The following is a 26291-nucleotide window of genomic DNA, read 5'->3' on the forward strand; positions in this document are numbered from 1 at the left end:
GGCGGGGAAAGTTGGAGTCTTGAAGAAACGAGATTTGCGGCTGCGGCACTTCGGCTTCCGGCGTGGTGGTGGCGTGTTTGTTTTCTGTTTTCCGGCCTCCGAAGCTAAAGGGCTTCAAGGCTAAGCGTCTAGCCGCCTCAGACCCGCCGCCCGCCCGATCCGGCCCCTCGGCGGTTCTCGGGAAGAGCACAGAGAAGAGCAGCCCGGCCCGCGTCCGTCGCATTCTCCGTGGGATCCGCCTCGCTTAGCCCTGCGCCGGGCGAAGAGGCCTGGGGTCGGTCCGAACCCTTCCGCCCTACCCATTGGAAGTCCGAGCAGCCCGAGGTCGGCCGAGATGGGGCCTGTGGGACCAAAGAGACAGCAAGAAGGTATTTGTGCAGCGCTTTCTGTTTAAGGCGCTTCCCGCCCGTCATCCAACCCCGTATTCCTCTACGGCAGCCCACAAGGTTCGTAGGGACATCAGGAGCTGCCTGCTACCGACTCAGACCTTTGGTCCTTTCACCTTCCTCAGTCTGCAAAAAATGTTAGGATTCAAAGGGTAGTAAATGTGCAGAAATAACTACGCTCATTTCCTACTTACTGGCGATCTGTATTCTAGACTTCAAAGGGGCAGCCTCAAGGAATTATAAGCTCCTTATCAATGTAACTATCGGCCCTGCATGAGCATTAAAATTTGGGGGTAAAGATGAATGACTATATAGTATGTGGGACTGCTTGGGGACTCGCCCTCCTTAAAAAACTCAGCGAAAATCCAAGAGGTGACATGGAAGGCAATTTTTGGATGGTGGTGTGCCCATTAGACTTTATCAGAGTGACCCATCTTTGTCTCTGATATGATGGATGGGATGTGGGGAAAGATTTGTCTTTCATATGTGGTGGTGTTGCAGATAAATTGAACACTTCTAGATCCAGGTTTTCACCACGCTTGCTGACATCACAGGTTAATCTCTCCATCCAGAACCAGGTCTTGCTTTACTGTCATATGAACCCCTTGGTACAATTCAACAGCATGTGCTTAATTTGCTCTTTGTTAGAAGTGTGTAGTGCTTTCTGAACATCTAAGGTAAAGGGACCCCGACCATTAAGTTCAGTCGTAACCGACTCTGGAGTTGCGGTGCTCATCTCGCTTTATTGGCCAAGGGAGCCGGCGTACAGCTTCCGGGTCATGTGGCCAGCATGACTAAGCTGCTTCTGGCGAACCAAAGCAGCACACGGAAACGCTGTTTATCTTCCCGCCGGAGCGGTACCTATTTATCTACTTGTACTTTTTGGTGTGCTTTCGAACTGCTAGGTTGGCAGGAGCAGGGACCGAGCAACGGGGACTCACCCCGTCACGGGGATTCGAACCACCGACCTTCTGATCGGCAATCCCTAGGCTCTGTGTTTGAACCCACAGCGCCACCCATTTGCCATGCTAGGGTTGTTCAAAGTACCTACAGTATGGTACTCATTCTTATGCTTTGTAAATAAGCAGATGTAAATTTCTCCTCTGGTCACTTACATTATCTCCCTGGAGAGGACTAATCTTCTCAAGAAATAACATGAGTTAAAACAGTTTGTTTACATATGTATGTACAGTGGTACCTCAGCCTACAGACGCTTCAGGTTACAGACTCCACTAACCCAGAAATAGTACCTCGGGTTAAGAAGTTTGCTTCAGGATGAGAACAGAAATCGTGCGGCGGCGGGAGGCCCCGTTAGCTAAAGTGGTATCTCAGGTAAAGAACAGTTTGAGGTTAAGAACAGAACGAATTAAGTTCGTAACCTGAGGTACCACTGTATGGGGTATTTTTTATTTCCTGCGTGTATTTGACTGATAAACCAATAAAAATTACCTAACTGGTAATTAGTTTCAAACAGCCATTTTCCATTGAAGTTCCTTGCTCAAGAGATTACTACATCTAGGTCAATAATATAGTGATCTTCTCAGCTAAAAAGGTAAAGGTATCACTGACCGTTAGCTCCAGTCGCAGACGACTCTGGGGTTGCACACTCATCTCGCTCTATAGGCTGAGGGAGCCGGCGTTAGTTCGCAGACAGCTTCTAGGTCATGTGGCCAGCATGAGTATAAGCCACTTCTGAAGAACCAGAGCAGTGCATGGAAACGCCGTTTACCTTCCCACCAGAGCAGTACCTATTTATCTACTTGCACTTGATGTACTTTTGAACTGCTAGGTGGGCAGGAGCTGGGACCGAACAACAGGAGCTCACCCTGTCGTGGGGATTCAAACTGCCAACCTTCCAATCAGCAAGCCCTAGGCTCAGTGGCTATTGACTATTATAGTTTGTCGTTGTCGTTGTTTGTGTTGCTCATGGATGCTCCATGACTGCTGGGAGGAGTACAGAGAGAAGAAATACCATGGTGTATCTGCAGCAGCGCAACCGGACGCCTTCATCTGCCCCAACTGTAACAAAACTTGTCTCTCCCACATCTGACCTTTAAAGCCCTAAACGGCCTCGGTCCACTATACCTGAAGGAGCGTCTCCACTCCCATCATTTTGCCCGGACACTGAGGTCCAGTGCCGAGGGCCTTCTGGCTGTTCCCTCCCTGTGAGAAGTGAGGTTACAGGGAACTCAGGCAGAGGGCCTTCTCGGTTGTGGCGCCCTCCCTGTGGAACTCCCTCCCATCAGATGTCAAAGAAAAAAACAACTACCAGACTCTTAGAAGACATCCGAAGACAGCCCTGTTTAGGGAAGCTTTTAATGTTTAATAGACTATTGTATTTTAATATTCTGTTGGAAGCTGCCCAGAGGGGCTGGGGAAACCCAGCCAGATGGACGGGGTATAAATAATAATAATAATAATAATAATAATAATAATAATAATATTACTATTATTATTATTATTATTATTATTATTATTATTTGGATTATATAATAAATCAGAGTTGGAAGGGACCCTAATGATCATCTACTCCAACCCCCTGCAATGCAGGAATATGCAGCTATCCCACACAGAAATAAAACCTGCAAACCTTGGCATTATCAGCATCACACTTAAACCAACTGAGCTATCCAGGTGTTGCTTTTTTCTTTTGTTTTTTTATTGGGTTTTATAAACGAGAATATCGTTATACAAATAAGTATACCAAGTTTCCTCATGTCATTTGTATATCACAAAAAATAGCATAATAAATGTGGATAAATATCTACAACATATGTTGCATTATTAGTGGTCAGTGTATAAGTTCTTGGTTTATGAATTGGTTTAAACAATTAGGAAGGAGAAGAAAAGGGGGGAGGAGAGTGCCATGTGGGATTGAGTTGGGTGATTATGCTTCTATTACTCAGTGTGTCTGAAGGGTTGTGTCAGCATTACTTGCTATTCAGTTGTTGTATTTCCTTGGCGGTGAGAGATGTTGGGTGTGGCTTAGGGTGTGGTTGGTTGTCTTTGGTTGGCTGTAGTGAGATTTGTTTTTGTGTGTGAGCTTTTTTAATCAGGTTAGCCAGATTGATTTGTATGCTGTTGGGGGATTTTTGTTGTTGTCTTGTTGGGTTATGTATGTGATAAAGGGGAACTAAACAGGGGTGAAGGCATCTTCTATTTGTCCCTGTATCAGTTTCAGTTTATTGGTTAGTTTTTCTAAGAAGGCTGTTTCCCATACTATTTGATACCATTGGTCCATGCTTACTCTTGACAGGTCTCTCCAGTGTTTGGCTATCATGTTTCTGGCTGCTGAGAGTAGGTGGGTTATGAGCTCTTTGTGGTATGAGTGGGCATTGTTATATTGGAAGATTTTTAGTAGGGCCAGTTCTGGGGTGACTTCTAATACTTGTTTAGTTATTTTGTATATTTCTTGTGTGACTGCTGTCCAGAAGAGTTGGTTAATCTCATAGCCTATGTCATCCTCCCATTGTTTTTTGATTACGTCAATGGGGTTTGTGGGGTTTTGGAGCAGTATTTTGTATATTGTGGATACCAGCCCTTTGCCATGTCCCTTTGTTGTTAGGAGGAGGTTTTTGAAGGTTGTCAAGGGCCTAGTTGCTGCTGATTTTACAATTGGGTTGCTTAGGAGGTGTCAGGGAACTGCAGGCAGCGAGGGAGGAAAGAATTAGAGGATACAGGGAACGATCGCCACTGCTCAGTACTGAGTCCTCCTCAGAAGACAGAGAAGAGGATAGTGAGTCTGGGAAGGAAGGGGTGCTTCAGAGAGAGGGGGATCCACGTCACAGGGGAAAACGGAAGGGGCTGAGCCGTTGGCTCTGTTGGTCTCGAGGGAGAGGGAAAAGAGAAAGTAGTTAGAGCAACGCGTCATGAGAGATGGGTCGCTTTGTTTATTCTGCATGTAATCTTGTCAGAAGGAAATAAAGAAAGGAATTTATGGCTGGCTGCCGGGAGTGTTTCTCTGCTAAGTGCAGCAACGCATGCAGCGCACTCGAGAGGAGAGTGTCGGCAAGGAGAAAAAGCAGGATGGAAGCTCGCCTTGCACAGCTGGAAAAAGAGAGGAATGATTTATTGGCTACATCACAGGAATTAAGAATTCGTTTGGAAGAAGCCAGGGCCAGATCTGAAGGAGCTTCTGGAGGGGGCTTACTGAACCGGTCTTTGACGCTGGTAAGCAAATTCAATGGGGACCCCAGATTATACACGGCCTTCAAACTTGACATGGAGTATGCTCTGGAATTACAAGGAGCTGCTTTTGCTGGGGATGCTGACAAGGTGGGGTACCTTATAGGCCATTTGAAGGGGGCAGCACGAGATTGGGTACGCCCACTGCTTGCTAGCCACAATGCTGCGCTCAGCGATCTCAAACAATTCTGGGAAGCCATGGACATTATGTTTTCATTTGGATCTTAGGAGGATGTGACTCAGCAGCAGCTATTGGATCTCCGGCAGGGGAACTCAACTGTGAGGGAGTACTGGTCCCAATTTGCGATGCTGGTCCACAAGCTTGATTGGAGCTTAGACACTAAACCTGTGCAAGCTCTGTTTAAGGCCGGACTGAATTCTCAGGTGAAAGATGAGCTTGCCAGGGGCCCCCGACACCAGGACTTAAATTCCCTCATTAAGGCTGCTCTGGCGGTGGGCAGCAGGCAGGACCTGAGGCAGCTAGAGAAGGCTGAGAGCAAAGGCCGGCGTTCCCATGGTGATCGCATTCCTGGCATACCAAGTGAGGGAGAGCAAGGCCACTCTCGCTCGGAGCCAATGGAAATTGACTCTGCCCGCGCGCGGGAAGATTCAAAAGCTCAACGGCCAACTCACAAGGCGGCAGAAAACGGGCAGGCTGCCAAGAAATGCTTTATCTGCCGGAAACCAGGGCACTTTGCCAGAGTGTGTCCTGAACGTCGCAACTGGTGGGGGCTTCCTCCCAGATGGGAGAGGGGGGAGTCCAAAAGCAGGGAAACGCGAGTGCCTGGCTGGGAATGGGGCGGGGCAGCAGCCAGGCAGGAAGGGAACTGAACCAGAGCCCCGACCAGGACGTCCCCGACCAGGCATAATTGTGAGGGTGTTGCTGGATCTCCCCAACTGACAGGCTATGGAGGTCCATGCCCTGTTGGACTCAGGAGCGAGTGCCAATTTCTTCAGCAGGGACTTCGCTGCGCAGCACCAATTGCATTTACTACCTTTGGACTTTCCGCTATAAGTGACCACCATTGATAGGAGGGAACTTTTGGGAGGGGAAGTGACCCATCAGACCCCCCCCCCCATGAGAATAAGGATTTCAACACATTCCGAAATGATTGCTTTCCATGTGGCCACGCTGGCGGGCCCACCCATCATTTTGGGCATGAGTTGGTTGGCCATGCACGATCCGGTGGTATCCTGGCATCAGTGTAACCTGACGTTTGGATCAGCGCATTGCTTGGAGAACTGTTTGGGAGTAAAGGAGCCGCGAGTTGGTAGTGCCAGAGTGGTGGCTACGTGTGCAGGAGAGAAAGGCGGCATTCCTCCAGAATATACGGACTTGGCAGAGGTTTTCAGAGAAAGAGAGGCAGACACGCTGCCGCCACACAGGCCTTACGATTGTCAGATCAACTTGATCCCGGGGGCCAAGTTACCGGCAGGAAAACTGTACTCTATGTCCGATCAGGAGATGGAGGACTTAAGAGCCTTTATAGACAAGAACTTAAGGAGAGGTTTCATTAGGGAGTCTAGGGCAGTAGGCGGAAGCCCCGTGTTCTTTGTGGACAACAAGGCCACGCGAGAGAAATGTCTCGTCGTAGACTTCAGGCGAATCAACGCCCAGACGCTCCCCATGGCCTTCCCAATGCCAAGAATTGATGACCTATTGGCGAGGGTGCGAAAGGGGAAAATTTTCACCAAACTGGATTTGAGAGGAGCCTACAATCTCATCAGGGTGCGAGAGGGGGGACGAGTGGAAGACAACCATGTTCACACCATGTCAGGGAACTGACATCGGAGCCAGAGGCGGAGGCAAGGCTCCCAAGCGATGCTGGAGAAGGGCCCAGCAGGGAGAGAGGCAGCTCATCAGCTGAGGAAGGAAATCAGCGTAGCACCAGGGATAAAGGGGGGCAGATGGGGGAATCGGCGAGGGGGCTCCAGGACTCCTCGCCGGAGACCAGCGGGGAGAGCACGGGTCCTCTGCTACCCACACCCACCCTGCGCAGAAGACTTCCGTGCAGGGAAAGTAGGCGTAGACTTGGCGTCAAAGAACTTCTTTGCTGGAAGAAGTTCAAGAAACTCCCACTGACGGATTCTGCTAGCGACTGAAACAGCCACGAAGTGAAGGGCTGTCTAGCCAGAAAAGGTTTAACCAGGCAACCTAGCCAGGAGCGGCGGCAACTTACGCACGAGCATCCCCTATAACCATTATACACCACTAGGGGCATTTGAATATCTTGTTATGCCCTTCGGTTTACAGTGTGGTAGTCCGTGCTTCCAAGCCTTCATGCACCACGTGTTGGGACCTTTGCTCTACAAAAACTGTGCTGCATTTTTGGATGACATACTTATTTACTCTCCAGACGAAGAACAGCACGTCAAGGACGTGCAGGAAGTTCTTGCTAGGCTCAAGGAGCATCGCCTATGGGTGAAACTGGAGAAGTGTCAGTTTCACACGAGAGAGGTCGAGTTCCTAGGCTATAGGCTGTCTATAGGCTGTCGGACAACTTCATGACAGCTTGACGGCAGGACACTTTGGGCAACATAAGACCATGTTGTTGGTCACCAGGGAATTTTGGTGGCCTAAGGTGCGGGAAGATGTGAAGGAATATGTGCGAGGGTGTGAGACCTGTCAGAGAGCCAAAGGGGAGAGGGCAGCTCCGGCAGGTTTATTAGAGCCTCGGCCAACACCAGGGAGGCCATGGGAGGTGGTATCAGTAGACTTCATCACTGACCTGCCCCGGTCCAGGGGGAAGACGGCGGTGTTGGTGGTAGTGGATCTACTCACCAAAATGTGCCATTTTGTGGCATGTTCTCATGCGGTAACTGCGGAGGAGAACGCCAAATTGTTTGTGGAGCACGTGTTTAAGTTGCATGGGGTCCCTTCAAGGGTCATTTCGGATAGGGGGACACAATTTACCTCAAGATTCTGGCGCAAACTCATGAGTTTGTTGCAAGTTAAGGTAAGTTTCACCACCGCCAGACATAGAATCATAGAGTTGGAAGAGACCAAAAGGGCCATCGAGTCCAACCCCCTGCCAAGCAGGAAACACCATCAGAGCACTCCTGACATATGGTTGTCAAGCCTCTGCTTAAAGACCTCCAAAGAAGGAGACTCCACCACACTCCTTGGCAGCAAATTCCACTGTCGAACAGCTCTTACTGTCAGGAAGTTTTTCCTAATGTTTAGGTGGAATCTTCTTTCTTGTAGTTTGGATCCATTGCTCCGTGTCCGCTTCTCTGGAGCAGCAGAAAACAACCTTTCTCCCTCCTCTATGTGACATCCTTTTATATATTTGAACATGGCTATCATATCACCCCTTAATCTCCTCTTCTCCAGGCTAAACATGCCCAGCTCCCTTAGCCGTTCCTCATAAGGCATCGTTTCCAGGCCTTTGACCATTTTGGTTGCCCTCCTCTGGACACGTTCCAGTTTGTCAGTGTCCTCCTTGAACTGTGGTGCCCAGAACTGGACACAGTACTCCAGGTGAGGTCTGACCAGAGCAGAATACAGTGGCACTATTACTTCCCTTGATCTAGATGCTATACTCCTATTGATGCAGCCCAGAATTCCATTGGCTTTTTTAGCTGCCGCGTCACACTGTTGGCTCATGTCAAGTTTGTGGTCAACCAAGACTCCTAGATCCTTTTCACATGTACTGCTCTCAAGCTAGGTGTCACCCATCTTGTATTTGTGCCTCTCATTTTTTTTGCCCAAGTGCAATACTTTACATTTCTCCCTGTTAAAATTCATCTTGTTTGTTTTGGCCCAGTTCTCTAATCTGTCAAGGTCGTTTTGAAGTGTGATCCTGTCCTCTGGGGTGTTAGCCACCCCTCCCAGTTTGGTGTCATCTGCAAATTTGATCAGGATGCCCTTGAGTCCATCATCCAAGTCGTTGATAAAGATGTTGAATAAGACCGGGCCCAAGACAGAACCCTGTGGCACCCCACTAGTCACTCTTCTCCAGGATGAAGAGGAACCATTGATGAGCACCCTTTGGGTTCGGTCAGTCAGCCAGTTACAAATCCACTGAGTGGTAGCGTAGTCAAGACCGCATTTTACCAGCTTCTTTACAAGAATATCATGGGGCACCTTATCAAATGCCTTGCTGAAATCAAGGTAGGCTACATCCACTGCGTTCCCTTCATCTACCAGGCTTGTAATTCTGTCAAAAAACGAGATCAGGTTCGTCTGACATGACTTATTTTTCAGAAATCCATGCTGACTATTGGTGATCACAGCATTCCTTTCTAGGTGCTCACAGACTGTTTGCTTAATGATCTGCTCCAGAATCTTCCCTGGTATTGATGTCAGACTGACTGGGCGGTAATTATTTGGGTCCTCTCTTTTCCCCTTTTTGAAAATAGGGACAACATTTGCCCTCCTCCAGTCTGCCGGGACTTCGCCTGTTCTCCAGGAATTCTCAAAGATGACTGCCAGTGGTTCTGAGATCACATCTGCCAGTTCTTTTAATACTCGTGGATGCAGTTCATCTGGCCCTGGAGACTTGAATACATCTAGACTAGCCAAGTATTCTTGTACTATCTCCTTAGTTATTCTGGGCTGTGTTTCCTCTGCTGAATCATTTGCTCCAAATTCTTCAGGTCGGGCATTGTTTTCTTTATCGGAGAAGACTGAGGCAAAGAAGGCATTGAGGAGTTCAGCCCTTTCTGTGTCCCCTGTTTGCATTTCACCATCTTCTCCTCTGAGTGACCCCACTGTTTCTTTGTTCTTCCTTTTGCTACGAACATACCCATAAAAGCCTTTTTTGTTGCTTTTAACCTCTCTAGCAAGCCTGAGTTCATTCTGTGCTTTAGCTTTTCTGACTTTGTGTCTACACGTGCTGGCTATTTGTTTGAATTCCTCTTTGGTGGTTTCCCCCCTTTTCCATTTTTTGTACACATCCTTTTTTAATCTTAACTCAGTTAAAAGTTCTTTAGATAGCCACCCTGGCTTCTTTAGGCACCTTCCATGTTTCCATCTCATTGGTATTGCCTGAAGTTGTGCTTTTACTATCTCCCTCTTAACAAACTCCCAGCCATCATGAACTCCCTTTCCTTTTAGTATTACTGTCCATGGGATCTCACCCAGCACTTCCCTAAGTTTTATGAAGTCGGCTTTCTTAAAGTCGAGAAATTGTGTCCTAGTATGCTTGGCTGCTCCTTTCCGCTGTATAGTAAACTTCAGAAGAGCATGATCACTCGCGCCTAATGATCCTTCCACTTCTACCCCACTAACCAGGTCATCAACATTGGTTAGGACCAGATCTAAAATGGCTGTTCCTCTTGTTGCTTCTCCCACTTTCTGGACAATGAAGTTGTCTGCAAGGCCAGTGAGGAATCTGTTTGACCTTATGCTCTTGGCTGAGTTTGACATCCAACAAATATCCGGGTAATTGAAGTCCCCCATTACTACTATCTCCCTTCCTTTTGCATGCTTGGCCATCTGTTCCAGGAAGGCATCATCTATGTCCTCCGTTTGGCTTGGGGATCTATAGTAAACTCCCACAATGAGGTCACTGTTATTCTTCTCTCCCTTAATTTTGACCCAAATGCTCTCACTTTGGCTTTGAGGTTCTAAATCTTGGATCTCTTCACAGGTATACACATCCCTGACATATAACGCCACTCCTCCTCCTTTCTTGTCTGGTCTGTTTCTCTGAAATAGATTGTATCCCTCCATTATTACATTCCAATCGTGGGACTTATCCCACCAGGTTTCAGTGATTCCTATTATGTCATATTTAGTTTGCTGTACCAAGAGCTCAAGCTCATCTTGTTTATTTCCCATGCTTTGCGCATTAGTGTACAGACATTGAAGTCCATTAATCACTCCCCCGTGTCTCTTATTTAAGGATTTTTTCCTCCCACCACTAGGTCTGCGTGCTGTTTGCTCCATTCGGTCTATGACATTTGGATGATCATCTTCATCAATTGATAGACTCGTCTCCCTCCCCCACATTAGTCAGTTTAAAGCCCTCCTGATGAGGTTTCTGAGATTTTTGGCAAAAACATTCCTCCCAACCATTGTGAGGTGCAGCCCATCGCTTGCCAGAGGTCCATCTTCAAGAAACTGCAGTCCATGATCTAAGAATCCAAACCGTTCCTGTTTACACCATTTGCGAAGCCAGTTGTTCACTTCCACTATTTTTCCCTCTCTCCCTGGGCCACGTCGTTCAACTGGGAGGACAGATGAGATGACAATTTGTGCATTTAATTGCTTCAATTTCCTGCCCAGAGCCTCGTAATCTCTTTTGATCTTCTGGAGGCTATTGCTTGCAGTGTCATTGGTTCCCACATGAACCAAGAGGAAGGGGTATTTGTCAGTGGGTTTTATGATTCCTTGCAGTCGTTCAGTTACATCTTGGATCTTAGCCCCGGGGAGACAGCATACTTCCCGAGACATCTTGTCAGGCCCACAGATCACTGCTTCTGTTCCCCTCAGTAGGGAATCCCCTATCACCACTACACGCCTCCTCTTAGGTCTGGTCGGGGTTCTTCCGTGAGCTGTCCGTTCCAAGGTCGCCTGCACATTCCCTGAGGGCTGACTTTGCTGCTCCTCTTCATATACCTGATCGACTGTAATGAGGGAGAGATCCTCAAATGGAGTCTGCTCTTCGTCTTCCATGCTAGGGGAGAGGACCTCAAAGCGATTGTGTATTTCTAAACAATCAGAGCGAACCCTGGGCCTCCTACTTCTTTGAGTCACGTTTCTCCATATATCTGGCTCCTGTGTTGGTGAACTAGCCTCCTTCTCAGGGGAGTCCCCTGTCTCCTCCTTGGTGGAGACGGTGTGCTCTGTTGCTTCCAAGAAGAGCTCCAGCTCTCTAATTCTTTGGAGCGTAGCTACACGTTCCTCCAGTTGCTGGACTTTGTCTTTTAAGAGGGCAATCAACATGCAATTGCTGCAGGTAAAGCTGCCTGCAACCTTTGGCAAGATGGCAAACATTGCGCAGGAACCACAGGCGACTGCAGCTGTTCCCTCACCCTCCATCTTGAGAACGTGTCGTTGGGGCTGACTACAGCGGTCCTCCATCATAAAAAGCGTGAAGACAGGACAAATAACCCCCCCCCCCAAAAAACCTAGGTCTCCCCCAACAAACATTTGAGACTAGCTCCCCTAAATCTAAAAGATGGATCAAACTGCGCGCGCCACTAGGCGCGCGTCGCTGCCCTACAAGCTCTGATAAGCTCCTCCCACAGCTAATCACCTACTTCAACAGAAGCCCTGCCCCCTCTGACCTTTGCACAGGGAGAGCAGCTAATCAGCCACAAGAAACACACTCACAAGAAAACCCTTTTTGCTCCTTCAGCTGCTGCCCTACAAGCTCATCCCGAAAGCAATCGGCAGGCGGAAAGGGTCAATGCAGTATTACAGCAGTACCTGCGTTGTTATGTGGGGGAGAGGCAGAACGATTGGGTGGACAAATTAGCGCTGGCAGAGTTTGCATACAATAACTCCGAGAATGTGTCCACAGGGATGACTCCGTTTTTTGCAAATCACGGGTGCCATCCTAGGGCTTTCCCGGGGAGGGGGGAGGAATCGTGGAGTGTGCCAGCCGCTGAACAGTTTGCGGAGGAAATGGAAGCAATTCAACAACAACTGAAGTTGAACTTGGAAAGGGCCAAGGAGGTATACAAGAGGCAAGCAGACAAGCATCGGAGGGAAGGGGAAACCCTCCGGGTGGGGGATAAGGTGTGGTTATCAACGCAAGGCTTGTCTTGGAAAGGGGGTTGTAAGAAAATCAAACCCAGGACGGTGGGTCCATTTGAAATCATACAGCAAGTCAACCCGGTGGCCTTTAGGTTGAGGCTGCCAGAGAGCATGAAAATTCATCCCGTGTTCCACCGGTCGCTATTGTCGGCTTACCGGCCGGGCAGAAGGGAAGGGGAGGTGCCACCGCCAGAAGTCGAGAAAAGGGAGCGGGGACACCAGATAGAGGAAATATTGGACTCGCGTTGGAAGGGTAATCAGCTGGAGTATCTTGTAGCTTGGGAGAGGGCTCCCAGTTCGCATAACACATGGGTGCCGTCAGATTGGGTCACGGAGGAGGGTTTAGTGGAGGACTTCCACGAGCTATTTCCCCATAAGCCACAACCCGCAGGGAGGTTCGCTGAGAGGGCGTTTGGGCCGACGGACGATGAAGAGGATTTTGAAGGGTTCTCAGCCTCGGACCAAGAGGAAACACAGGGGGGAGGAGGAGTGAGTGAAGAGCGTCCGGGTCCATCAGGTGTTAGAGGTTGGGGTAACGTTTTTGATGATACCGAAGAGGAGGAGGAGGAGATTTTCCTAGGATTTACCCCCGAGAAGCATGAGGAGAATGCATCGGGGGAGGCTTCTTCTCAGGAAAGGGAGGTGAGGGGGGCCTTTGAGGAGGGGGTGGATGTCAGGGAACTGCAGGCAGCGAGGGAGGAAAGAATTAAGAGGATACAGGGAACGATCTCCACTGCTCAGTACTGAGTCCTCAGAAGACAGAGAAGAGGATAGTGAGTCTGGGGAGGAAGGGGTGCTTCAGAGAGAGGGGGATCCACGTCACAGGGGATAACGGAAGGGGCTGAGCCGTTGGCTCTGTTGGTCTCGAGGGAGAGGGAAAAGAGAAAGTAGTTAGAGCAACGCATCATGAGAGATGGGTCGCTTTGTTTATTCTGCATGTAATCTTGTCAGAAGGAAATGAAGAAAGGAATTTATGGCTGGCTGCCGGGAGTGTTTCTCTGCTAAGTGCAGCAACGCATGCAGCTGGCAGGCTGACAGGAGAGCATGTAATTGGTGGTGTGTTAGCCAGGGCATCTGGGTATGCCCTAGTTTGTCTTTTATTTCTTGTGTTGATAGGGATTTGTTGTTTTCGTAGTCTGCTAGGAGGTATAAGCCTTTGGCCTGCCAGGTTTTTATCTGAAGGTTTTGTTCTGCGTGGTGGAATAGTGAGTGGTGTGCCAGGGGTATTAGTGGGGATGGGGTTGGGGACAATTTACCTACTTATTCTTTCCATGCTTTAAGCATGGTCTGTGTAAACCTGTTTAGTGTTGTGGGGATTTCCCTTATTTTGTTTGGGAGGAATGGGTATGCTGTGGTGGGGGTATTTTCAGTTGTGTCTCTCTCCAAGTGTACCCATTGTTTCATCTCGTCTCCTAGAATATATGGGATTATGTGGCATACTTGGTTGGCGGTGTAATATGATTCTATGTTGGGGATTCCCCATCTTCCTTCTGAGGAGGGGAAGTGCAGGTATTTGGGGTTTATTCTTGGTTTATTATGTGAGAATATAAATACCATATTTTTTGCTCTATAAGACTCACTTTTTCCCTCCTAAAAAGTAAGGGGAAATGTGTGTGCGTCTTATGGAGCGAGTGCAGGCTGCGCAGCTATCACAGAAGCCAGAACAGCAAGAGGGATTGCTGCTTTCACTGCTTTCACTCTTACTGTTCTGGCTTCTGAGATTCAGAATATTTTTTTTCTTGTTTTCCTCCTCCAAAAACTAGGTGCATCTTGTGGTCTGGTGCGTCTTAGAGTGAAAAATAGGGCACGTGTATTTTTTTCCTGCCATTTGTGAAGTTGGGCTGGGGGAATTCAGATTAGGAGAGTTTGGAACAGGTAGGTTGATTTGGGAGGGTGATCATTTTGATCATGACTTTTGTCTGAGAGAATGAAGCTGATATTGTTCCATCTCTTCAGGTCTTAGTTGATTTGTCGCCACAAGGGGTTGTGGCTGTGGAGGTATAATTTGTTGAGGTTTCTGGTTATTTGTACCCCTAGGTATCTGAACTTGGTGTGGGAAAGTTTTATCTTGGTGATGTTTGTGAATTCTTTTTGGGTATGGGGGGGGTGTTGAAGCACATAGCCTCAGACTTTGCAAAGTTTACCTGTAGGCCTGACACTGTTGCAAATGTGGGACTTCCGGGGTTGGCGCCATCAGTAATGGCGGATTCCCTCTGACTTTGAGGGACATAGCTCTGCAGGAATCGGGTCTTACCGCTACGGCGAAGCGGGGACCCTTTTAAAAATCACAGGCAGGTGAAGCCTGTGACTGTGGGACTCGGCGGGCACCTTCAGCGCCCCCCCAATTCGCAAGGGAACCCGACTACGGGCTCCGGAGCTAGCGGGGTGTGCGGCGCGGTGCTGAGAGTTAACTGCTTCTCCCGTGGAGCGAAGCCGCAGAGCCGTTACCGGAGAGCGCTGACTTTTTCCTGTGACAATTCGGACACTAAAACAACTACCCGTGAGTAGGTTAAAATCGGAAATAAGGGAAACAAAGGCTTAATTTGGCACCGAAGCGGGGAGGCACAAACAGGAAGTCCGCCTTCCGTTTCTTGTAAACAGATCAAAGCAAAGAATGTTGTAAGCTAAGATCTGGAAAGTTGATTGAAAAGGACTATAATTCTAACATCAAATCAAGAGATCCCCCCCCTTGGTTGCAGGAGAGGAGGGGGAAAGGTGGGAACTATATTTTCCTGCAAAAAGAGAGGAAAGGAAACAAAATCTACCGCTTAAAACCTGGGAACGGACTGCCAATGGACAATAAGATTGCCGTATTGTGAAACGCGCTGCTTCTGAATAGTGCACTTTTTGACAGTTAGCTCTGCAAGAGAGATACATTGTTTTTGGCTGGTTTCTCCTGACTTTAAGGTAACTGGAAATTAACTGAAATTGAAACTGTTGCTTATTTTTGCAAAAGGGGGACTAAAAAGAGTTATTTTTTAACGCAGCAAGTATTGACTGTTACTGTGTCCCCCTAGAGGAAATTTGAAACTGTTACAACAACTGGGCCAGGGGAATTTTCCACTTCAAAACAAACTCTGGCCGTGGGATTGACTTTGGGCTTCAGCTAGAGTGTTATGGCAGATGGAAAAGAAAAAATAGACTTGCTTCAAGAAAAAACAACGAGGTCTGGTAAATCGTGGCAGCATCGAAGAGCATCAGCATCTGGCCCTTCTGCACCTTCAGGGGCAGCGCCTGTACAACTTAAATCAAAAGGAATGGCATCCGAAGATGTTTTAGCTCTGGCATTAGGTAAAATTAATGAATCTTTGGAAAAATTAAGCAAACAAGTAGCTGAAGCATCGACTAAAATTGACCAAAACACTACAAGCATTAATAATTTGGGATAGAAGGTGAATACTAATACAGAAACTATTGAGAAATTGCTACAAGAATCTACTTTTACCCGAAAGACAGCTGAAGAAGCAAAGGAAAAAGCAGTTGCTGTAGAGGAGAAGATACCACCGATATGTCAATGTTGTCTATGATTGAATTGAAGGAGAAGCAAACGAATTTGAGGATCAGGGCCGTACCTGAACTTGAGAAAGACAACTTGATTGACTTTCTTATGCAGGAATTTGCAGACTTTTGGAACCTAGATTTAGAGAAAAAAGACTTTAAGATAGTGAGTGCTTTCAGGCTTGGAAGAGGGGGGGGAGAACAGGGTGAAAGACTGTTTGATTACCCTCCGAACAAAAGAGAAGAGAGACAAAATTTTGAGTCTGCACTTCCAGAAGACCTTGGAAATACATCAGTCAAGAGTGGAGATATTTAAAAACATCCCGAAATACCATTTGGACCTTAGGTCCAATTACAGAGATTTGGTTGCCCTGTTGAGAAGTAACAGAATTGTCTTCAGGTGGGAATTCCCCCAAGGCCTATCTTTTAGCTTCAAAGGAAGAAAGATTAAAATAAGATCAGTGGACGATAAAGAAAGATTTTTGAAAGATTACGGAGAAGATTTGCAGAAAGAATCTGGAGAAGAGCCAAGAGCACTAGAAAGAGGAATATTAGACATAGCAACACTACCTTTTGGATTGGACCGCTCAGAGAAAGTGATACCACCGACAGAACAAGAACAAACATTGGACGCAGTTGGAGGAAAAGTAAAGTAACTACATCATGGCTCTGCAACTATTAAGTTGGAATACTAATGGCCTTAACTCCCCTCAGAAAAGGAAAAGTGTTTTTCATTTATTAAAAAAGGAACAATTGGACTTGATTTGCCTACAGGAAACACATGTGATAAGGCTACATAGAAAAGTATTGATCAACAAAAGACTGGGTCAAGAGTTTATCTCATCGGACAAAGTTAAAAAAAGAGGAGTAGTGATCTATGCAAAGGAGAGTTTATCACCGAAATTTATCTGTAAAGATGACCAAGGAAGATTTGTGGCAATTGAAATTCAAATACAAGGAGAGAAATTTCTGATAGTAGGAGTTTACGCACCAAATGAGGGGAAATCTGAATTCTTTAAAAAGTTTCATGAGACCTTGATGGACTATTTGGACTACAATGTGATTTTGATGAGGGATATGAATGGAGTGGTATCCACAAATATGGACAAGGCACAAAGACAGGTAGTCACCAAGGATGGTAGACTACCGAAAACTTTCTTTGAGATGACTGACAATTTGGATTTGGTTGATATTTGGAGAACAAAGAACCCCTTGGGTAGAGAGGGAACCTTTTTCTCTGAAGCCAAAATGACATGGACAAGAATTGACCAAATTTGGATAACTAGAGGACTGGCCCCAAAGACTAGAAAAGTGGAGATTTGTCCTAAAACCTGCTCCGACCATAATGCTGTGAAAATGGAGATGAAACTAACACCAATTGGCTCCTTCAGATGGAGGATGAATGACACCTTGCTTAGAGACGAAGAAGTGACTAAGACGGCCCAAAAAACTTTGAGAGACTATTTTGAGATAAATATGAATACTAGTGTTGAAAAAAGAACAATCTGGGACGCAAGCAAAGCGGTTATGAGAGGGTTTCTGATACAACAGAATGCAATAAAGAAGAGAACTCAAAATGAGAAAAAAGATAAAATTTTGGAGAAAATAAAAGAAGGTGAGAAGAAATTGAGAGCGAAACCAAAGTCGCAAGAGATTCTGAGAGAAATAAAGTTACATCAAGTACAATACATGAAAATGATGAATCAGGAAATAGAGTGGAAAATTAAATAGATGAGACAAAAGACATTTGAATCAGCTAATAAATGTGGGAAATTGCTAGCTTGGCAATTGAAAAAAAGACAAAAACTTAACACTATTACAAATTTGGAAGTGGAAGGAAAGAATATACAGAATCCAGTGGAGATTAGAAAATGTTTCCAGAGGTATTTCAAACAACTTTATACACAAGGGCCACAGAAAGAAATTGATATAGATCAATTCTTAGAAATAAATGGACTACAAAAAATCTCTCAAGAAAATAAGTTAATGCTGAACCATGAAATAACTGAACAGGAGGTAGAAGGTGCCATTCAGAATATGCAATTGGGTAAATCTCCAGGACCGGATGGCCTAACTTCAAGATATTATCGATCCTTGAAAGATTGGATAATACAACCATTAAAGGAAGTTTGCAATGGAATTTTGGAAGGGAAAAAAGCACCAGAGTCGTGGAAGGAAGCTTACATTACACTTATACCGAAAACTGAGTCTGAGAAGACACAACTTAAGAATTACCGCCCCATATCTCTGCTTAATGTGGATTACAAAATTTTTGCAGATATTCTGGCTAATAGATTAAAAAAAGTATTAGTGGAGGAGATACATAAAGACCAAGCAGGCTTTCTCCCGGGCAGACATCTGTCTGACAATACGAGAAATATAATTAATATCTTAGAAAAACTACAAGTGAACATCAATACTAAAGCAGTTTTGATATTTGTAGACGCGGAGAAAGCCTTTGACAATATTTCTTGGAGTTTTATGAAGAAGAATCTTCAGGGGATGGGGGTTGGTCAAGGTTTTGGAAATGGTATAGGTGCAATTTATTCAGAACAAAAGGCCAAACTAATTGTTAATAATGTGGTGACGGAGGAATTTAAGATAGAGAAAGGGACACGACAAGGTTGCCCAATTTCCCCATTGCTCTTTATTTCGGTCCTGGAGCTTCTCCTAAATATGATCAGAAGGGACCAATTGGTTAAAGGTATACAAGTCGGAGCCAAACAGTATAAATTGAAAGCATTTGCAGATGATTTAGTACTGACATTACAGGAGCCAGAATCTAGTACTAAAAGAGTATTGGAACGGATTCAAGAATTTGGTCAGGTTGCAGGATTCAAGTTGAACAAGTTAAAAACTAAGGTTTTAGAGAAAAATCTAGCACCGATTGAGAAAGAGAGGTTTCAGAAGGAGACAGGTTTAACACTGGTTAAGAAAGTAAAATACCTGGGGGTTAATATGACTGCTAAGAATGTGAATTTATTTAAAGATAACTATGAAAAATGTTGGTCAGAAGTGAAAAAGGATTTAGAAATATGGTCAAATTTGAAGCTTTCTTTGCTAGGCCGTATTGCTGCTATAAAAATGAATGTATTGCCAAGAATGTTGTTTTTGTTTCAATCATTGCAAATTTTGGATAAAATGGACTGTTTCAAGAAGTGGCAGAGAGATATTTCTAGATTTGTCTGGCAGGGCAAGAAGCCCAGAATAAAATTTAAAATACTAACCGATGCAAAAGAAAGAGGTGGATTTGCCCTGCCAGACCTTAAACTTTACTATGAATCAGCCGCATTTTGCTGGCTGAAAGAATGGCTGCTTCTTGAGAACACAGACATTTTGGATTTAGAAGGTTTCAATAATGTATTTGGGTGGCATGCATATTTGTGGTATGATAAGGTCAAAGCGCATAAAGCATTTAAAAACCATATTGTCAGGAAAGCATTGTTCAATGTCTGGATAAGATATAAAGACCTACTTGAAAATAAAACCCCAAGGTGGTTATCAGTTATGGACCACAGGTATGAAATTTACGGCATGTAATGCCTTAAGAGAGAATATTATGAAAATGATATACAGGTGGTACATGACACCAGTCAAGCTTGCAAAAATCTATCATTTGCCCGATAATAAATGTTGGAAATGTAAAGAAAATGAAGGTACATTCTTTCACCTTTGGTGGACGTGCCCAAAGATTAAGGCTTTCTGGGAGATGATCTATAATGAAATGAAAAAGGTATTTAAATATACCTTCCTGAAGAAACCAGAGGCCTTTCTCCTGGGCATGGTCGGCCAATTGGTGCCAAAGAAGGATAGAACTTTCTTTATGTATGCTACAACAGCAGCAAGAATACTCCTTGCAAAGTATTGGAAGACACAAGATCTACCCACCCTGGAAGAATGGCAGATGAAGGTCATGGACTATATGGAACTGGCGGAAATGACTGGCAGAATCCGAGACCAGGGAGAAGAGTCGGTGGAAGAAGATTGGAAGAAATTTAAAGACTACTTACAGATATATTGTAAAATTAATGAATGTTAGAATGATGCTGGAATGAAGTTAAGAGGTTTTAGCAGTAATGTTACAAAGGAGTATGGAAAAATGGATTGTTAACAGGGGAGAATGTAAAGATAAAAGATAAAAGTTTAAGATAGAAGCAAAGAGGGAAAGGATTTGCTGAATTAACTAACTGAACCGGAATACAAAAAAGGGAGGTGTGAGGAGGTCAGGGAAACAAGTAAATGAAAGACAAGACATGGAAAGATTGATTTATTTTTAATTGCTTTTATTTTTTCCATATTTTGTATTTTTTGCTTCTTTTTTCTTTTTCTTACTTTTGTAACTTTTTCTGAAACTTTAATAAATATCTTTAAAAAAAAAAAAAAAAAAGACACTGTTGCAAATGTGTTGAGTTCCCTGATTACGGATGGGAAGGCAAACTAAGGCCCAGGCGCCATATCCGGCCCAATCACCTTCTAAATCCAGCCCGTGGAGGGTCCGGGAATCAGCATGTTTTTACATGAGTAGAATGTGTCCTTTTATTTAAAATGCATCTCTGGGTTATTTGTGGGGCCTGCCTGGTGTTTTTACATGAGTAGAATGTGTGCTTTTATTTAAAATGCATCTCTGGGTTATTTGTGGAGCATAGGAATTTGTTAATTCCCCCCCCCCTTCAAAATATAGTCTGGCCCCCACAAGGTCTGAGGGACAATGGACCGGCCCCCTGCTGAAAAAGTTTTCTGACCCCTGGTTTAGGGGGTCTGGTGTTGTGACCATTAGGTCTTCTGCAAAGAGCCCCAATTTATAGGTTCTGCCTTTTATTTCAGGTGTTGCTTTTGTGATTGAACAAAATTACCTCTTCACTGAGCATATCAATGGCTACATTTGACACTGACCTAGAATTCCTGCCTGAAACCAACTGCAATAAGCTGTCAATGAGCTGACTCATTGGAATGGAAGTTAGTAAAGAACGGCCAAATTCTCAAAAAGGCAAGTACTTCCCATCTTAGTTAATATTAATGGAAATGTGTTCAGTTGAATTTAATAGAACTGGGACATAATATGAAACTAGTCTGGGAAGATCAGTATTGCTGATCATTCCAATTGCTAAATGGAGCCTCCAGGACCAGAGGTGGTATTATTTGGCATGCTAATTGCTAGGAGTGGGGAACAAAATTCGGAGAATGGCTGGTTCATATTCGCCTATGGGCTGTGCAGAAGCATATGGCTGTCTGCTGTTGAAAACCATCAGCACTGAACATTTACTAAGTGTTTTGAATAAATTGTAGAAAGGTACCCATGTTGGCTGACCACAGAGAAAGCAACACTATTGTGCTTCTTTAAAGACTAGTGCATGTGTAGTTTAAACTTGTAGGCACGGGCCTCCTTCAGTAGCATTTGTACGGGCTCCTACCAAAACATACCACAATCCATTTGTTGGTTTTGAAGGTATCACAAGACTCATTTGCATGGCATGCCAAGCTTATCCATTCATTGCAGTAAATCTGCAGCCTTGGAATTGCCCTTAGTTGCTCTTGTACTCTGGGCATATTGGCTTTGCAGAAAGAGTATCTGACTGAGGAAGCCGAGGCAGGACTGTAAAAAGTAGCATCCGCTCCATGTGCAATGTTCCTCTGACATATGCAGTACTGTTGCCACGGAGATAATGATTGTCCTAGTGTCATTATCCATCTATCAACAGTAAGAGTGAATTTGCTGTATGATATTGTTCAGCAAATGGAGCATTTCTGCTGAACACTAAAAACTGCTACATATTTGAGTAGGTTCTCTAAAACCAATTGGAGCATTATATGTTTCATGTTCTGAAAATACCAAAATCACTAACAATTGCCCTTTCTATGTTTTGCTTTTTAGGTTAAGTGACTCAAGTCTTTCACTTCCAATCCAGACCTGAAAATTGTATGCCACAAATGCAACTGGTCAGGAACACTGTTAAAATTCTTAAATGTACTACAGCGCGTTGCCATTTCCTGCCTTGAAAATTCAGCACCACGGGGGCCGAGGTGTTCAATGGGGACTTACTCTAAAGTGTGCAGAGGATGGCAGTCTTAATGTCTCTTGCTAGTGAGATGGTGTGTGGTAGCTTTACAAACTCAACTACTCATAGATGCTGCATAAACTACAAAGCAGATTTATAAATAACTATGACAGGAGACCACATGGTCAAATGTACTAAACACCAGCTTTTTTGTTTAGGCTGTGGGTGCACAAGCTGTCTTCCCACCTGCCAAATTTATCTCCCCCCTGCAAAGTTTGCTGAGAGGCAATAGGTTTTTTTTTGTTCTTGTTTTTATTATGTATTTTTATGCTGTGAACCACCCTGAGATCTTCACATGAAGGGTGCTATACAATCTATTTCTATTATGATGATGATGATGATAAGGACACATGTTGAAAGTCGCCATCCTGTGCCTTCCTCCTCATAAAGTCCACATGCCTCAAAGAGTTGTTTAGCAGGCTGAAAAGACTATGCTCTCCTGTGTGCACACTTGCACACACGTGAACTACACCATTGGCACATGGACCCCAACTGCCCCCCCACTGGACTGGATGTAGCCATTGGATGCAAAAAGTTTGCCTACTCTTGCTTTAGCTACTGGTTTATGCATTGTTCCAATTATAAGTTGACCAGTAACCTGATGACTGTGAGTAGTATTATCAAATTGAAAATAGGATTTTAATTTATCATAATTTGTATGCTACTTAATTGTAAAAGCTACTACGTTGGGTTTACAGAGAATCTAAAATGTACACAAAAATGAACAATAAAAGTCAAGTTTAATGTAAGTTTACCTTAAACTCAAAATATAAATAAAATAAGCAGTTTAAAATATACATCATAAAATAAAATTGCACATTAAAATGCACACTAACTTTACATATTTGGATAGCTTCATCTAAACACATGTATTTAAATGGTGTTGAAAACAGTTATAGCAAAGGAACCTGATGAATGTAAATGGTATGAAAGTTCCAAATCGATTTCTACATTTCAGGTTCTGGCACCAGCTGTTTTATCCCCATCTACCATTTTAATTAGAGAACATATAGAAAACAGTGCTTTTATAATGCCTGTAACATGCACACTGTTATAGAATGCAAAGCAGGTCATTGCAGGGAGAGGGGGAGTGATGCCTCCTTCCACAAGTAGAGTTTTATGAAACGGCTGTACACAAAAATTATATAAAATCGACGCATCCACTGAAAATATATCTAAAGTAAGGTTGACTTCTTTTTAGAGTAGATTAAGTTTATACCCTGCTTTTCTGTTAAAATTGTCAAAGCAAGCTAACACTGAAAGCACAATATAAAAACATTAGAAGTACCGTATTTTTCGCCCTATAGGACGCACTTTTTCCCCTCCAAAAATGAAGGGGAAATGTGTGTGCGTCCTATGGGGCGAATGCAGGCTCCTTGGCTTCAGCGATAGCAACGCGAAGCCTAGGAAGCCTGCGCTCCGGAGGCTTAATGTTGCTTTCGCTGAAGCCAGAAGAGTCTGCTCTTTGAGGCTGGCGGTGGGGGAAAGCAGCGCTTCCCCCCATCGCCAGCCCCAGAGGATCGGGGGCAGCGGGAAGGTGCGCGACTCCTTTCCGCTACTCTCCGACCCGGCTTTGAGGCTGGTGGTGGGGGAAAGCAGCGCTTCCCCCCATCGCCAGCCCCACAAGCTGGGTCGAAAAGCCCGCAGGATCCGCGCAGCCTTTAAAGAGCATGCGGCTTTTGCCTGCTTTTCCCCAAGGAGGGAGAAGGGACTGACTGGCCGAGTCCGTCCCTTCTCCCTCCTGTGGGCTTTTGCGGGAGATGGGGGAATTCCCCCACCTCCCGCAAAAACAGGCAAAAGCTGCGCGCTCTTTAAAGGGGCTGTGCGGCTTCTGCTGGCTTTTCTACGAGGTGGGAGAATGGGAGAATTCTCCCACCTTGTAGAAAAGCCCGCAGGAGCCGCGCAGCCTTTAAAGAGCGCACTGCTCTTGGGGGCTTTTCCCCAAGGAGGGAGAAGGGACTGACTGGCCGTTTCAGTCCCTTCTCCCTCCTGGTCGAAAAGCCCGCAGGAGTCGCGCGTGGCTCCTGTGGGCTTTTGCGGGAGGTGGGGGAATTCCGCCACCTCCCACAAATGAGGAAGAAGGTCTTGGAGTAGCGCACAGGCTGCATGCAGCCTGTCCGCTGCTCCCAGAGCTGCGGGGGGGGGGATAATATTTTTTCCTTGATTTCCCCCCTGAAAATTAGGTGCGCCCTATGGGCCGGAAAATACGGTACATATTTAGCATGACAGTATAAAGGATAATATTTTCCAGCTGCTGCTGCTCAATGTTGTTTCCAGAGCAGAATTTCTGGGGGTTGGACTTTGATCTCCAAAGCACCATCCTCTTGGGAGCCATCAGAAAGCAATCTATGGTTTGTTTTTCAAATTTATATTATGATGCTTAGAACCGGATAATGCAAGACACTGGAGAATGCCAAAAAATTATTACTACTACTATCTGAATGAGAAAGTGAAATATGAATATACAGTCACAACTTATTTAAAAGGCAGAAGATAGTGCAAATTGTACTTAACATTTGTTTACATGCATTTTATATTTGGAAAACAAAAGCACATTTGCTACATTTGTTATCTTTTTATATGCAAACATTGTATATAATAGAAATGTAAGAATCATTGCATTGGAGGATTTGCATTGCCACATTGCAATTCTGGATTTGCATAAAGTCATGGCAGGGGAGGGTGGGAGCACTGAGACATAAAAAGGGGACATTTTAAACAATGGTAGAAGTCTAAGTAGAGCAAGCAGGGGTGACACTGAGGAGAGGAAGTGACTGTTTAAAATAAGGTTTGAGTACAACAAGAAGGAAGTTAGGAATGTTAGCTTTTTGGAGTTAGCGTCTGTGTTGAACCCATCTCTTTAATTTCTTGTTAGAACTTTTTAAAAATCCCTCAGTGTTCCACCGTCCTTGCTTTACTCAAACCTTTACTGCTGTTTAAAACTGCCATTTCTCCTTTCAATGTTACTACATAATTTATGTGGAAATGGTTTAATTTGGTTGCATACTTTTTGATGTTTTATTTGTTTATGACCACTTTTGTTATGTTTGCAATTTATATTTTTTCATGTTGTAAGCCGCCTTAAACATGATTTGAACTAGGAAAAGGTGAAACAAATAAAATTATGTATGGCCATTACTGCTTTATTCAAACTTCTGCCATTGTTTAAAACAACCACTTTCCCCCTCTCACCGTACTACCCTTCTTGCTGTACTCAAACATCTCTCTCTGCCATTGCTCAACTGTCTTGTGTGAGATAAAGGATGCAGAGCCCGCAAATATTCCATAATACCTTCCCACAATGTAATTCACTTCTTGTACAATGTGGTGTGCTCAACATTAAGTGCAAGATTCAATGTAGTAATTTACAGCAGAAGAGATATTTTGTGAGCAGGCAAACCACCCACATGTGTGCAACACCCCCCAACTGATCTTAACTGAAGAAGCTAACTGGGAGGCTTGCTCTTAAGATTCCATTAATCTTAAAGATGGAATAACATATCATGGGTGCATGCAAAGGGGGATGCAGAATAGGAGAGAAGCTAAGGTGTGGATATGGGGGTGATCTGTGCAAGTATTGTTGGCATCCGACTTGTCTCAAGAAACAATGAAGTGCATCTCGGGGTGAAGTCAAACCACTGTGTTAGCAGCATTGAAGTGAGCTCCCTGTGACACAAACCTGGACTGTGTATGGAGGTTCTGTGCTGTCCAGACAAGACCCCACCCCTTGGCCTTGTTGATATGGTCCAAAGGAAAGCAGAGCAATACATTTGGCACCAGTTCAGCTGCAGGTGTTATCAGATGCGTACCATTTTCATCTAACCATTTTAGGGACTCCACTCTGGATTCGTGTAGGGTTTACTTCTGAGTCTTTACTTCTCCTGAAGATATCCCACAAGGCAGCGGAGGTTTAGGATCAATTTCCTTCTAGATGGGCTACCTTCCCAGGTGGACAAGCCCCATCTGCCCCTCACATACCTCAACAACACCTGCAGAAACTGCCTTCTTGATCGTTGGACCCCCCTCTTGCTCTCATCCACTCAATCTGCTGGAGCCTGCCTTTCCATGCAGGAGAAGTCCCTAACTCGCCAAGGGTTTGAGACCCATTGGCTCCCCTCACCTGGTTTACCTGGCCAGATAAATCCATTCGGGGGGGGCGTGGCTGCTATCGCATACTGACAGCTTCTTGGAGCCAAAGGTGAGAGCTGAGTGCATGATGGGGACCGAAGGTGGGCAAACTACCCCTGGAGGAACATGACGTGTCCACCAGCAGAGGTGCTACCCCTCCCCAAATACCCCCATATATCCGTGTGAGTAAGAGGCATCAAAATAGGGGTGAAGATTAAAGCAGGGGCATAAAAGGGTCCACAGAGTAGAAGGGTATGGTGGCTTCATAATTAGAAGGAGAAAAGGATGCGGGAGGAGGAAGGTGCACGTTACCATGGGGTAGTTTTGTGT

At 45.1% G+C, this 26291-nt stretch overlaps 1 long non-coding RNA gene across 1 annotated transcript; it reads left to right on the forward strand.

Annotated features, from left to right (window-relative positions):
* The first annotated feature begins 108 nt into the window (after positions 1–108).
* On the forward strand, positions 109–22582 carry LOC310765886. The gene is made up of 3 exons (XR_014549842.1): positions 109–368; positions 20602–20764; positions 21650–22582. It is a non-coding gene; the product is annotated as an uncharacterized lncRNA (long non-coding RNA).
* The last annotated feature ends 3709 nt before the right edge of the window (positions 22583–26291 follow it).

Source organism: Podarcis filfolensis (assembly GCF_964270895.1).
Source record: "Podarcis filfolensis genome assembly, chromosome: 6".
NCBI lineage: Eukaryota > Metazoa > Chordata > Lepidosauria > Squamata > Lacertidae > Podarcis > Podarcis filfolensis.